The sequence below is a fragment of the Lutra lutra genome, chromosome 4 (genome assembly GCF_902655055.1).
Source record: "Lutra lutra chromosome 4, mLutLut1.2, whole genome shotgun sequence".
NCBI classification, from domain to species: domain Eukaryota; kingdom Metazoa; phylum Chordata; class Mammalia; order Carnivora; family Mustelidae; genus Lutra; species Lutra lutra.
Window position 1 is genome coordinate 21,351,073 of NC_062281.1, and position 12,113 is coordinate 21,363,185.

Sequence of the window (12,113 nt, forward strand, 5' to 3'; positions counted from 1 at the left end):
ACCTTCCAGGTACTGTTTCCAAGACTCTTGGTGTACGGCCTCTTGTGTCCCTGTAACAGTTCCATGAGGTAGACGGTCATAAACAGGACTCCAGTCAGTGAAAGAGACAACCGTGTCTACTTTGGTTTTGGATTCTTCTTTTTAGTCTTAGATGTAGGCACAGAACACACCAGTAAGATGGGACGGGGTGGGTCGATGATCCTTTAGTAAGGACCACCTGTTCTGAAGGTTTTCCACAATGGAACTGGCTGTAGATGGATTTTTTTCTGAAATCCGTGAAGATGCTCATGTTTGGGGGCCATGGAAGATGTTCATATTCGTTCGCTCCTTGGAAATTAAAGTCCTTTTCGTACGGTATTCGGTTTCTCCCTTTCGCATTCTCTGCAAAGGAATTTCCTTGCAGGATGAATCCGTGCGTGCCTTGGAAAGCAAAGGTTACAATCGCCCAAGAAAACGTGAAGTGGAAAGGTCACTAGGCTGTCCTATAATCAACTCCTTCCCCACTCCGAACATCATCCAGAATCGAATGGGAATTTCTCTGCTTTATCTGCAATTTTGAATAATGACTATTGTTACTTCCTTTCTCGAGTATGGATAATTAAAACTGATGACCTGAAGTGCATGCTTGTGTGTGTTGTAGAGCAAGGGAAATGAGGAGCCAGGAGTTTGCACATACTGTGCTCTGAGCTTTTTAGCGGAGAGACATTGCATCTCCTAGGAAGTTGGCGTATGGTTGAAGTTTGGTCTGTGAGCAGAGCTGGAAATAGGTGAGCCCTGTTCTATCCCGTTAGATTTAAACCTCCTCAGTCTCTGATGCTACACCGGCATCTTGAAAGAGCAAGGGGCAAAAAAAAGTACTCGGGATCTTTCACTAGGAAGATATATAGCTTGAGTAGGATCTTTTCAAAGGGCTGCTTAAAAATATTAAAAATTAGAGAAGTGAAAAATTAGGTAAAAATTAGAAATAGGTATTAAAAATAGATAAGCTGTTATTTGTCTGATTTCAATTGAACTCTAAACATTTCCAGATTATCTCTTATTTGAAAACCATCCAGGACTATAAAGGTTTGTTTAAATCTGACATGATGTGATTACTTGTGAATTAGACTATGGGATATGGTAGTAATTCCTGCATTTCACATTGGTAGCGTTTGCCTTTGCCTTGAGATCCCTTATGGTTGCTTTGCTGAAAACGTGCTTCACAGAGAATGCAGTAGTCTATAACGAGCCTTTCCTTGGGAGTGGACCAGGCCACAAATGGGAAACCAGATTCATTTTGAACAGAATTCAACAGATGAACAGAATTATCCTGTTCATCTACAGTGAAAGGGGGTTAAGGAGATTGTTTTCACATTGACATCCTATTTAGGAGTGAACAGACCAGAAGTTTTAGTAAAGCTTAGACAAAGTATTTGTTTTTCTTTATGGAGGACCTGATGACAGTGGTGGTTGCTGGGGCTGGGGGTGTGGGTGAGGGGGTCGGGGAGCAGAATTAAAAGTAAGGATGAGAGTGTGATTACTGTGGACCTACATCGTTACTTACACTGAACCTTCCATGCCACAGGATGAACTTGTTATGTGCATGTGCAAACACAGTTAAATGTGTTTTGTTGTGCGTTTTCTTCTTTTTTTCTTGGATAAATAAGTGAATCTCGGGTAACTTGACCTAAACTTTAAAAAAAAAAAAATTCTAACTAGAAATGTGTGCATTTAAAGCCACTCAGTAGTATAAATTGGTACAGTTTTTCTGGAGGAAAGTCTGATAGTAGTTACTAAAATCATAAATATGTGTAATTTTTGAGTCCATAATTCTCTCTCTAGGAATTTGTCCTGAGAATTAATCATCCAGATGTGCAAAAATGACTGCGGGACAGTGGTCACTCTGGCATGATTTACAATATGAAAATGTTGGGAAGAGCTCAAATGTCCATTCCTAGTGTGCTGGCTAGAGGAACTATGTCTGTTCATGCAATGGGATCGAATCCTCCCCTTCATAAGGGTAAAGGGGACTTATGTATTTATCGTAGTCTGTTCAAGCTTCTATAGCAAAATATCACAGACTAGGTGGCTTATCAAAAAAAGAAACTTATTTTTTTGAAGATCTTATTTATTTGAGAGAAAGTGAGAGAGCCACAAGCAGGGGGAACAATAGGCAGAGGGAGAAGCAGACTCCCTGCGGAGCAGGGAGCCTGATGACTGGATGAGCAGGGTTGTGACCTGAGCCAAAGGCAGATGCTTAACCTCCCAGGTCCCCCAAACAATAGAAATGTATTTCTCACGTTCTAGAGACTGGGAAGTTCAAGATCAAAGTGCCACCAGATTCGGTCTGAAGAGGGCCCGCCTCCTTTTCCTAGTCGGCCATCGTGTCCTGTGTTACATGGTGGAAAGGGACAAGGGTGCTCTCTGGAGCCTCCTTCAGAGCATGAATTCCATTCCTGAGGGTTCCAGCCTCATGACCTAGGCGCCTGCAAAAGTTTCCACCTGTTTATACCATCACATTGGGGTCAACTATGAATTTTAACAGAACATAGACATTCAATCTGTGACAGTATTTATGTGGGAACATTAGTGTGATAATTATTTAAAGCGGGGGTGGGGGAGAAGGGCACAGTGTGTATAGCGTGTTCCCATTTATGTAAAAAGGTCTTTTTCTATATAAAATCCTCACTGAGTCTGGAAAAGTTTATTCCACAATTTGAATAGTGGTTTATATCTGGAGTTGAGACTATAAGGAAAATGTTCTCTTCACTTCTGTTTTGAGGTTTGTTTTTTGTTTTTTTAAAAGAGACGCATGTTTTTCAGGTCATGATCCCAGGTCCTGGGTTCGAGCCCCACATCAGGCTTTCTGCTCAGCAGGGAGCCTGCTTCCTCCTCTCTCTCTGCCTGCCTCTCTGCTTACTTGTGATTTCTCTCTGTCAAATAAATAAATAAAATCTTTAAAAAAAAAAAAAAAAAAAAAAAAAAGAGACGCATGTTTTTAAGCATATTGACTTCGCATCTTTATTCGGATTGCGTTATCAACCTGAGTAGCTCAACTGGGACTTTTTTGTTTGAGTCGATATTCTGCCTTTTAAGGCTGTATTCCTCCCAGGCTTTCCCATTGTTGCTGGTAAGTTATTTGCCAATGCAGTGAGTTCTCTTGGAGACTTCTTGCCTTCACGTGCTTTCACTTGTGAAGACCGTTTTGTGAGGTGCTTTTATGTTTGCCTCTTGAACTTTCTGGGGTGTCACAGCTCTGACTTTTACCTTGCGGTTCAGTTGGACTTTCTATCTCTTTGCTACTGATGATGCAAACCCAGTGCCCCCTTCCCCCACCCCCATCCCATATGCACTTTCCTGTTGGCGGGCTTCACACAGGGAACCTGGTTCCAGTTCCCCATCATGCCTGTGGCCTCGCCGCTTGGACTGCAGCCATGCTGGGTTTGGAAACCAATCCCTCCCCATGTCACCTGTTCCAGATCCCCGGCAGGCAAAGTGAGGTTCATGCCTCCTCACTGCTGTGGTTTTCTGACACCTAAAGATTTCTCTTCCGTGATTTCAAGCTTGGCTTTATATCAACTTAAAAATGTACTTTCTAGCACCTTCAAGTTTTCAGAGCCTGTGGAAGGGGGGATTGGAGCAAGAGCTTTTAATATACCATCCTGACTCTGAAATTTGTATCACTTTCAAAATCTAAAAATATATATCTCTTTCCTCTCTCTCTAATCTTTATTTGGAAAAATTATCTTTTTTCCTTCTCTTAGAATGTGATTTTTAGAGTCTTTGGCTCTCATCCTCAAAAGAGTAGAACTCTAGTTCTAGAAGGAGGGGGTTCTGTGCCAGGAGATGCCCATTGCTCTTACCAAAGAGAAACCAGTGGAGACCCAAGCTCCCTTTAAATTAAGCCTTATTACTGGGCAGCATTGAGTCTAGTTGGGAAAAAAAAATGGAGCCAACTGAAATGTGGATCTGCAAAGGATATTTACCAATGTAAATTCTAAATTCTTTTGAGCACTTGGGACTCAGGAGAAAGTACAAATGCAGAACCATCCAAGTTCAAGATGAAAGAAAAAAAGAAAAAAAATTAAAAAACAAATACCCCAATGTTAACTATTAATTTTACAGTTGGATACAGAACAATTCTAGCATTTCATCACCTCGGGAGGTGCAGACACTGTAAAGGAACGGCTCTTCTTTTGTCTCCTCCCCCAGAGAGGGGCATGTGCAGCTGCCACAGATGAGAGCAAGGTGGTCTTCTGAACACAGAGAAGGCGCAGTCTCTGTTTCCCATCGATTTATTTTTATTCTTTTTACCATTCTAGTCCTGGAGGCCCAAGGCCAGTCCTAGTCCTGTACACCACATGTAGTCCCACATAGCAGTTTCCAAGGAAATAGTCCTATGAGAGGCTGAGGTTCTTCCTGGACAGGCCCAGGTCCGAGGCTTATTAACCCTTTCCTCACAAGCAGTAGAGATGGGGTAGCCAGAGAGCACACACCAGCAGAGTAGAGCTGGACCTGTGTTGGGAAATACAGGTAAAACTCAAATATGCAGCAGTATGGAAGAAAAATGAAGTTGAACTTGGAGCCAGGGTTCAGCAGTGGATGTCCTCAGGTGTGCTCAGCAGCAGTTCCCTTGGCGTCCAGACTCCTGTTTTGGAAACAGGTTAGAACAGTATATTAGAGTCAAGTGTATGGAATGTGACTGCTGAGTTGAGGAGCAAGGATCTATTTTCTACCTGCGCTGTCCAGTATGGTAGCTACTGGGTATATGTGGCTCTTTAAATTGACTAAAATTGAATACAATAGGTTGACTTCCCTGGTCCTACTAGCCAAATTTCAAATGGTCAGTTGCCACATGTGTCTAGGGGCTACTATTCTGGATAACACAGACCTAGAGCATCACGGAAAGTGCTGTTGGACCGCAGTGCTCTGATCCGTAGAAAGCTACTGAAGTTCTCTGGGTTATGGGAGTAAGATGAAAAAGTAGTACTACGTTCTAACTCTTGTCCTCGGGCCTTGGAGGACAGGTGCATCAGTCATAAGAAATGTTAAAATGGGGGTCTCTTTTGAGAATGATCCCAAATGCTCTGATGGTTGGGATTTCAGTTTCCATGGCAACTCTGGCTGTGGAATGAATCAGCCTATGAGCAGGCAGTATCCTGGCCGTTCCCCATTAGAATTCTGGGACGTATGCTCACCAGTGGCCTAAACTTAACAGCACTGGGAGATGAGAAACTTTTGCCTTCTAGACTTGATTTTCTAGGTGCTCATGAGGAAACTCTCCCTTTGTGTTCTAATGTGTATAAAATAAGGGTTTCCCATTGTAAATCCTGATTTTCTTCTTCTTCTTTTTTCTTTTTTTTTTTTTTTTGCCAATAATGGTAATTCACTAGAGCCTATAATGTGATAATCAGGAGTAATAATCAGGAGTATTGGTGGCTTTTTGAATGTCCCTCGCATATGTGTGACTGCCCAGTATTTGTGTGTGTGTGTGTGTGTGTGTGTGTGTGCATGCACACACACACATATGTGTGTGGGGGGCCCAATGGGGGGCTGGATCTCACAACACTGAGATCATGACTTGAGCTGAAATTAAGAACTGGACACCTAACTGACTGAGCCACCCAGGCACCCTTATATCTTATTTTATGTGTATCCCCATTTTGTAGCTAAGAAAACAAAGTGTTCAAATGACTTGCCAACACTTAGTTTCTGCCTAACAGCTAGAGGAAGTTGGCATTCACATGTAAGTCAAATGACTCCAAACCCAGAGTTTTTTATTTCCTTGACGCTAAATGTACAAATGACTTATTTATTTGAAAAGAAAATAGAATCTGTTATACTGAGAATCTGGCCAACTAGGCAGAAGAAGAGGTTAAAAAATACTGCATGTCCTCTGTATTCCTCAGAGAAACATTGAAAATCTCGATCTCTGTTTTATATAAGGGAGAAGCAATGCCAGCATCTAAAACAGTGAATAATGCCTGCATTTGGCTTTGGGATACGTTATGTGAATCTTTGGCAGTAGACCACCCTTTCTCATTAGTCTCGTATTAGATCGGGTTTGTATTTCTTTGGCACAGAGTTAAAGGAGCTGGCCTGGAATTCGGTGCTGGAGGCAGGAGGAGGAGAAAGCCTGATGCTCTGGATAAACCACAGGCAGATAAATGAGAGTTGACTGGAGGCGGTTGGTGGACATTTGTAACTATGAGCAGGAAGCCTTCACCTGGGATTAAAACAAAACTAAAAGAATTTTGACTTGGGTTAAAAGGTGAAGGGTGCATTGCACTTAACTTTGATCAAATCACATTGCTCAGCTGTCTATGAGAAGGTCTATGGCAACTTGGGGATAGAATGATCTCATTCTTGGCTATCTGCATTTCTTGGCTGGGGGAGCAAGCACGCCTCCAGAAGAAGCTGCCGATCCAATATAATGTCACCAATAATATGAAGGGACATAATGCATGGGAAGCATAATGAGCACATACTTTAAAAATGGTCAGAAGGGTCAGAACAAGAGAGACAAGCCAGAATGACTTCATGCTGTGTGCGTCCCTGGTCCCCAACACATACAGACTGGGCACTTGGAAAGCTCTCAGGAAAAGCTACAGCAGAAGCCTATTTGAAGAGGTAAGCATTCATTACCAAAGTGTTGAGCTTTGAAAAGTATAGTAAGTCAGACGTATTTGAGCCATAGATTCGTGGCATGCTCAACAAAGAAGGAACCATAGGGAGCATCTGCCCACTTAATTTATAGGTAAGGAAACCGAGACTCTGGACTTCTCCAGGATTTTGAGGCCAGTAGTGGCCCAGTCTAGCCTGAAACCTAGTTCTAATCCATGGCCAGTGCTTTTCACTCTGTTAGGCTGACAAATTTATGATCCATGTTCTTAGAGTCATTTGGTTCATGGTCTGTTCTGGTATATTAAGCCGATAGTGTGTGCTATTTGAAGCTGCACAAGGAAAGGGGATATTCAGGGGAGATTGAGCTCCTAAGAGCAGGTGGGTTGAAACCCAGTCACAGTTTCATTGATAGTTGTGCCCCAACAAAGACAGGCCTCTGGTGGAGAGGGCATTTGAGTTCTAGGGAGGGCTTGTCTGGAAGCGCTCTGCCGAAAGGCTTTGCCTGTCCATTCTGGAACTCTGAAGATCCACATCCAACCATGGGAGCAGTCAGAATGGAGGTACGTTGGAATACTGTGCGTCTACATAAGGGCAAGTGCACATCTTGTACCTGAGAAAGAGACAAGCATAGGTGGGACTTAAGACTGCAGCGAGGCTATTCTGTAGCTGTGAAGAAGATACCTAGTCCATGGTAAGTGAGACTGGAAAAGCCTAGAAGTATCTAAGAGCCCCTGTCAACCCATCTGAGTAAAGAACTCAAGAAGCAGATAGAACAGAGTCACACATTCAAGAATGAGAAAGAGATGAACATGAGAGGGCAATAGAAGAAGGCAGGGTTTGACCTTTGCCTACACCCATAACTAGAGGCCGATGCTAGTTCCTAGGGGGGCATTTTATATGAACAGACATACACCTTCTCTGAGCACTCTCTCTCTCCCTACACATGCTAAAATCCCTTCTTTAGAACATGTATGTTTAGGAAGATTTTTAAGTACACGTCTAGTTTCTTGGGTAGTTCAACAGCAACTACAGTATAGGCTGTGAACACTCGAACTTAAGTGACCATTTAGAACAAGGGTTCGCAAACTTTATTATGAAGAGCCGGTTGGTAAATGGCTCTGCATGGGGTGGGAGGGAGGGGGTATTGCTGTCTCCCTGTGACTTTGGAGAAGTGGATGCATTCCACTGAGATTAGTGGTGGACCTGTGGCTTGATACTCATCTGCTTGTCCTCACTGCTCCCTATCACCTTGGCTGTGCCTCAGCCGATAGGGGGAGCCAGACCCCTCAGCTTCTGATGCTGCAAACCCAATATTCTAGAGAACTGTGGGGAGAGGGGTGTGAGGTAGAAGGGGTACTTCAAATCATATTAAAGCAACACTTTGTCTTCTTTGTAAACCTATAAATGAGTGCAGCTTATGTTCTGTTTGGTTATAAGGTTGTCAAAAGTTCATAGTTGGAAAGGAAAAAAGTACGAAGTGATCACTTAAAACTGCCATAGTATTACTTACAGGGTGAGAAAGATTTTGTAATAATTGCATTGGGAAAATGGAGTATTCCATTATGTAAAAGAAACAAAATGCAAATGGCATAGGCACTTCTGTTGTGTAGAGGCAAGTGGACGTGATATGCCGATGAATACTTCATCTGCCCTGGCTACCTATTCTGAAATCCGTGCATGTTCCATCTCCACGGCCATCACATGGATCCACTTTGCCCTCTCTTTTCCTGTGGACCACATCAGTAGTTTCTTAACTGGCTTCTGTTTCACTCTTGTCCTCCTGCTATCATTCTCCACAGAGCAGTATTGAATCAGAGGAAGCCATTTACCTGCTAGAGATCCTTAATAGTTTTCCATAGCGCGTAATGAATCTAGATTTTTACTTTATTTTTAAGATTTTATTTATTTGTCAGAGAGAGAGAGAGAGAGAGAGAGCGAGCACTGGCAGATGGAGGCAGAGGGAGAAGCAGGCTCCCTGCCGAGCAAGTTGCCCCATGTGTGACTCGATCCCAGAACGCTGGGATCATGACCTGAGCCGAAGGCCGCTGCTTCACCAACTGAGCCATCCAGGCGTCCCAGATTTTTACTTTATCATGAGTGAGAAGACCGTAAGACATTTGGGCCATGCTTGCCTTCTCAACTTCACTACATAGCAGGCTCCCTTCTGGTTGTCTGAGCTCCAGACATGTCTTTGTTTCTTGAATATACCAAGGTTATTCTGTCTTGAGAGCATTGGTATTGCCATCCTTTCTACCTGTCTCCGGCACCCCACCCCCGACCCTGATCATTGCACAGCTGATTTCTTGTCATTTGGGTCCTAGCTTAAACATGCCTCTCTAGAGAAGCCTGACTATGCTAACTGAATTAGACCCACAGGCACATCCTGACATCATGGTTTGTCCTTCATAGAACTTCTTCCTGTCTGAAATCTCCTGTTGATTTTCTTTGTCTCCAGTAAAATTGGAACTCCTTGAGAACAGTGATCTTGTCTGTCTTATTCACTACTATAACATCATTACCTGCTACAGTGTCTAGAATGTAATAAAGAATATCTTTGATGAATGAATCAGTTGATGTGAGACAGAAGCCTCTTGCCTCTTCGTCTTCCTCTTTTTTGCCCTTTGGTTGTGTTATCTTTACCTTTTCTACAAGTGAGCAGAAAGCTAAATCTTTATTCCTGTAATGGTGGACCATGTTAGGAGATTACTCTTCTGAATGGGGAGTACAAGTGAGATATCCTACACAGGGTGAGTAAAGACTACTTCTGTAGTCAGTCTCCTATCCTTCATCCTCACAAAGTCTAGATTGTCCCTATGCCAGGGCAAATGGCTGTCTTGAAGTCTAAGGCAAGCATTCCAAACTTAGACTCACCAGCCTCTGTGTCAGGACCCAGTGATCTGTGCTACCTCCAGGGTTGGCCAAGATTTCAGATGGCAAAGTTTCTTTACTCCCACCATAGCTCTCTGCAGCAACCTCCATGTAAGTATTGTCTGACTCTACTGATTGCTACCTCATTTTCTTGAAGTCAGACTTGAAGGAAAAAGAAAGTAATAGCTTCTCCTTAAATGATTAACAAATGATGAAGAACGTCTGACTTAAACTGAAAATCAGACCACCAAGTACCAATCAATACCTAAAATATTATTTTAGTTCTTTATGAATTAGAAATAGCTTTCAGATGTTGCTTTCACAGGTAACCTTAGATATACACTATCCCAGCTGGCTTGGGTTGCTGTAATGAAATACTATAGACTAAGTACCTTAAACAATAGACTTACACCTCTTAAGGTTCTGGAGGCTGAGTCCCAAGATCGAGGTGCCAGCTACTTGATTCCTGATGAGAGCCTTCTACCTGGCATGCAGATGGGTAACCTTCTGGCTGTGGTCTCACATGGTAGGGAAAGAGAGAGCTCTTGTCTGTCTTCCTCTTCCTGAAGGGACACTAATCTATGAGGCCCACCCACATGATCTCATCTAAAACTATCTTGCCCGCCAGAAGGCCTCCATTATCAAATGCCACTGCACTGGAGGTTAGGGCTTCCAGACACGAATTTGGGAGGGGACACAAACATTTGGTCCACAACCTACCAAACATGCTTTTTGGCCAGAAGCCAAATAGCTGAGTGTTAAATCATGATTTGGCTGAAGTTGAAAATCACCACTGTAGAACGAAGTCTGGCATACAAGAGTAAACCTGAAATATTAATAATAATGTGTATTTATTGCAAGTTAATTAAAATTATGCCAAGCAGATTTTTGTTGAAAATTGGCATTGTAATGCAGTGGTGGTAATTTCTCTAAGCTGTCAGCTCTTGTGGTTTTACATTGCACGGTATGATACTGCAAATGTGCTCTCTTTCAGCTGAGGTCAGTAATGGAGCAACCTACATTTTTGTCCAGCTCTGTCACTGCAGGGTCATGCTAATGGTGATATTCCACCCCCACTTCCCCTACCCACCCCCTCCCTTCCCTCCCAACCCCCATCATTAAGTTTTCTCCTTCTCCAACAATAACTACTAAGGACTTCTACTCCTGGGCTTGCCGTCTTGGTTGAAAGTCGTGAGGCAACTTCATTGAAACAATCCCGTAACTAAAGCTTTTAGTTATTTAGTCCTTGAAAAAGATGCTTTGAAAAAAAAAAAAAAAAACCTCTCGAGATGAAGCTTCATTTTGTTGCTATCCCTCATGGTTCTCTTTTTAAAGCAGTGTTTTCATAATATTCATTGTAAAACAGGATTCTCAACTCAGTCAGATCCTGTTGTTCATGTAAGGGCCCATGTTGTCCTCAAAAATCCAACATCCTTTAGTTGCCCTACCGGGCCTTGTGTGATCTGTCCCACGGCCAGTCACTCATGTCATCTGCTACTACACTCTTTCTTGCTTAGGCTGCTTCTAGATGAAACCAGGCATCTGCCCACCTCAGAACCTTGTGCTGGCTGTCCCCTCTGCCTCCAAGTCCTTCTCAGGGTGCACAGGCTAAGCTTCTTTATCCCCTTTCCCTCTGGGCTGCTTGACCTTCTCAGTGAGCTTGACATGGGCTCTTCTATTTAAATAATGACCTCTTTCTCAATGCTCGTGGTCCCCGCCCCAGCTCCAATGTACTCATCACTTGCTAAAACAGTATCTTGCTTCCTTATTAGGAGCATTATTATCTGACATCTTCATCCACCAGAGTATGAACTCTGAGGGCCGGGACCTGTTTTGTTTGGTGGTAGATCCCTATGATTCCTAACCATGCCTGTATGTGTCTAGGAGGGGTGCAGCTTTTTTTTGTTTATTTGTTTACATGAATTTTTGTTCTCAGTATACATTTATCACTTGGCTGATAAGTTTTTTATCTTGTATGAAGCAAACCAGGAGAATCTTACTCTAAGTTACGTGCCTGGTTTTACTGGAAAGGGAACTTTCATATAGCAACAGTAAACCTGAAGGATGCCCCGTTTGTTTTTGTTTTTTCCCAAGATTTTATTTATTTGACAATGCACAGGCAGGGGAAGCAGCAGGCAGAGGGAGAAGCAAGCTCCCCGCTGAGCAGGGAGTCCGTGGTGGGGCTGGATCTCAGGACCCTGTGATCATGACCTAGGCCAAAGGCAGATGTGTCACCTACTGACCCACCCAGGCATCCCCGCCCTTATATATGTTACCTGTGATGCTGTGGGGATCAGATATGAAATAACTTGTATGATCAAATGATCATTAATTGCACACAGTTTGGCGCTGCCAGAAACATGGTTGAAAATGGCATTTGGCTACTTGGTCTGTCAAAAACCAAGGTCAAAGCCAAATCCTAATAGCAGATTTTTGGCCACATGTCACAACCAGAGCCAGACTCTGGCACCTCCTCGTCCTTAATATAATCAAGCAGTTTAGCTCCTAATTGTTCATGTGTCTACCTTATATACTATGTAACCTATTTTTGGGGGGGAATATCTGATAGCAGCTTTCTCTCATGTTGTAGTAAATAGACAAAGAAGGGTTAACCCCACAAAGGCCTAGATAATAGTAACCAC

The 12,113-nt window shown here is 43.0% G+C and overlaps 1 protein-coding gene across 9 annotated transcripts in view; it reads left to right on the plus strand.

Moving 5' to 3' along the window:
* The window catches only part of SAMD12 (sterile alpha motif domain containing 12), a 390,950-nt gene that overhangs the window by 39,356 nt on the left and 339,481 nt on the right, over positions 1-12,113 (plus strand). The window lies entirely within an intron of this gene.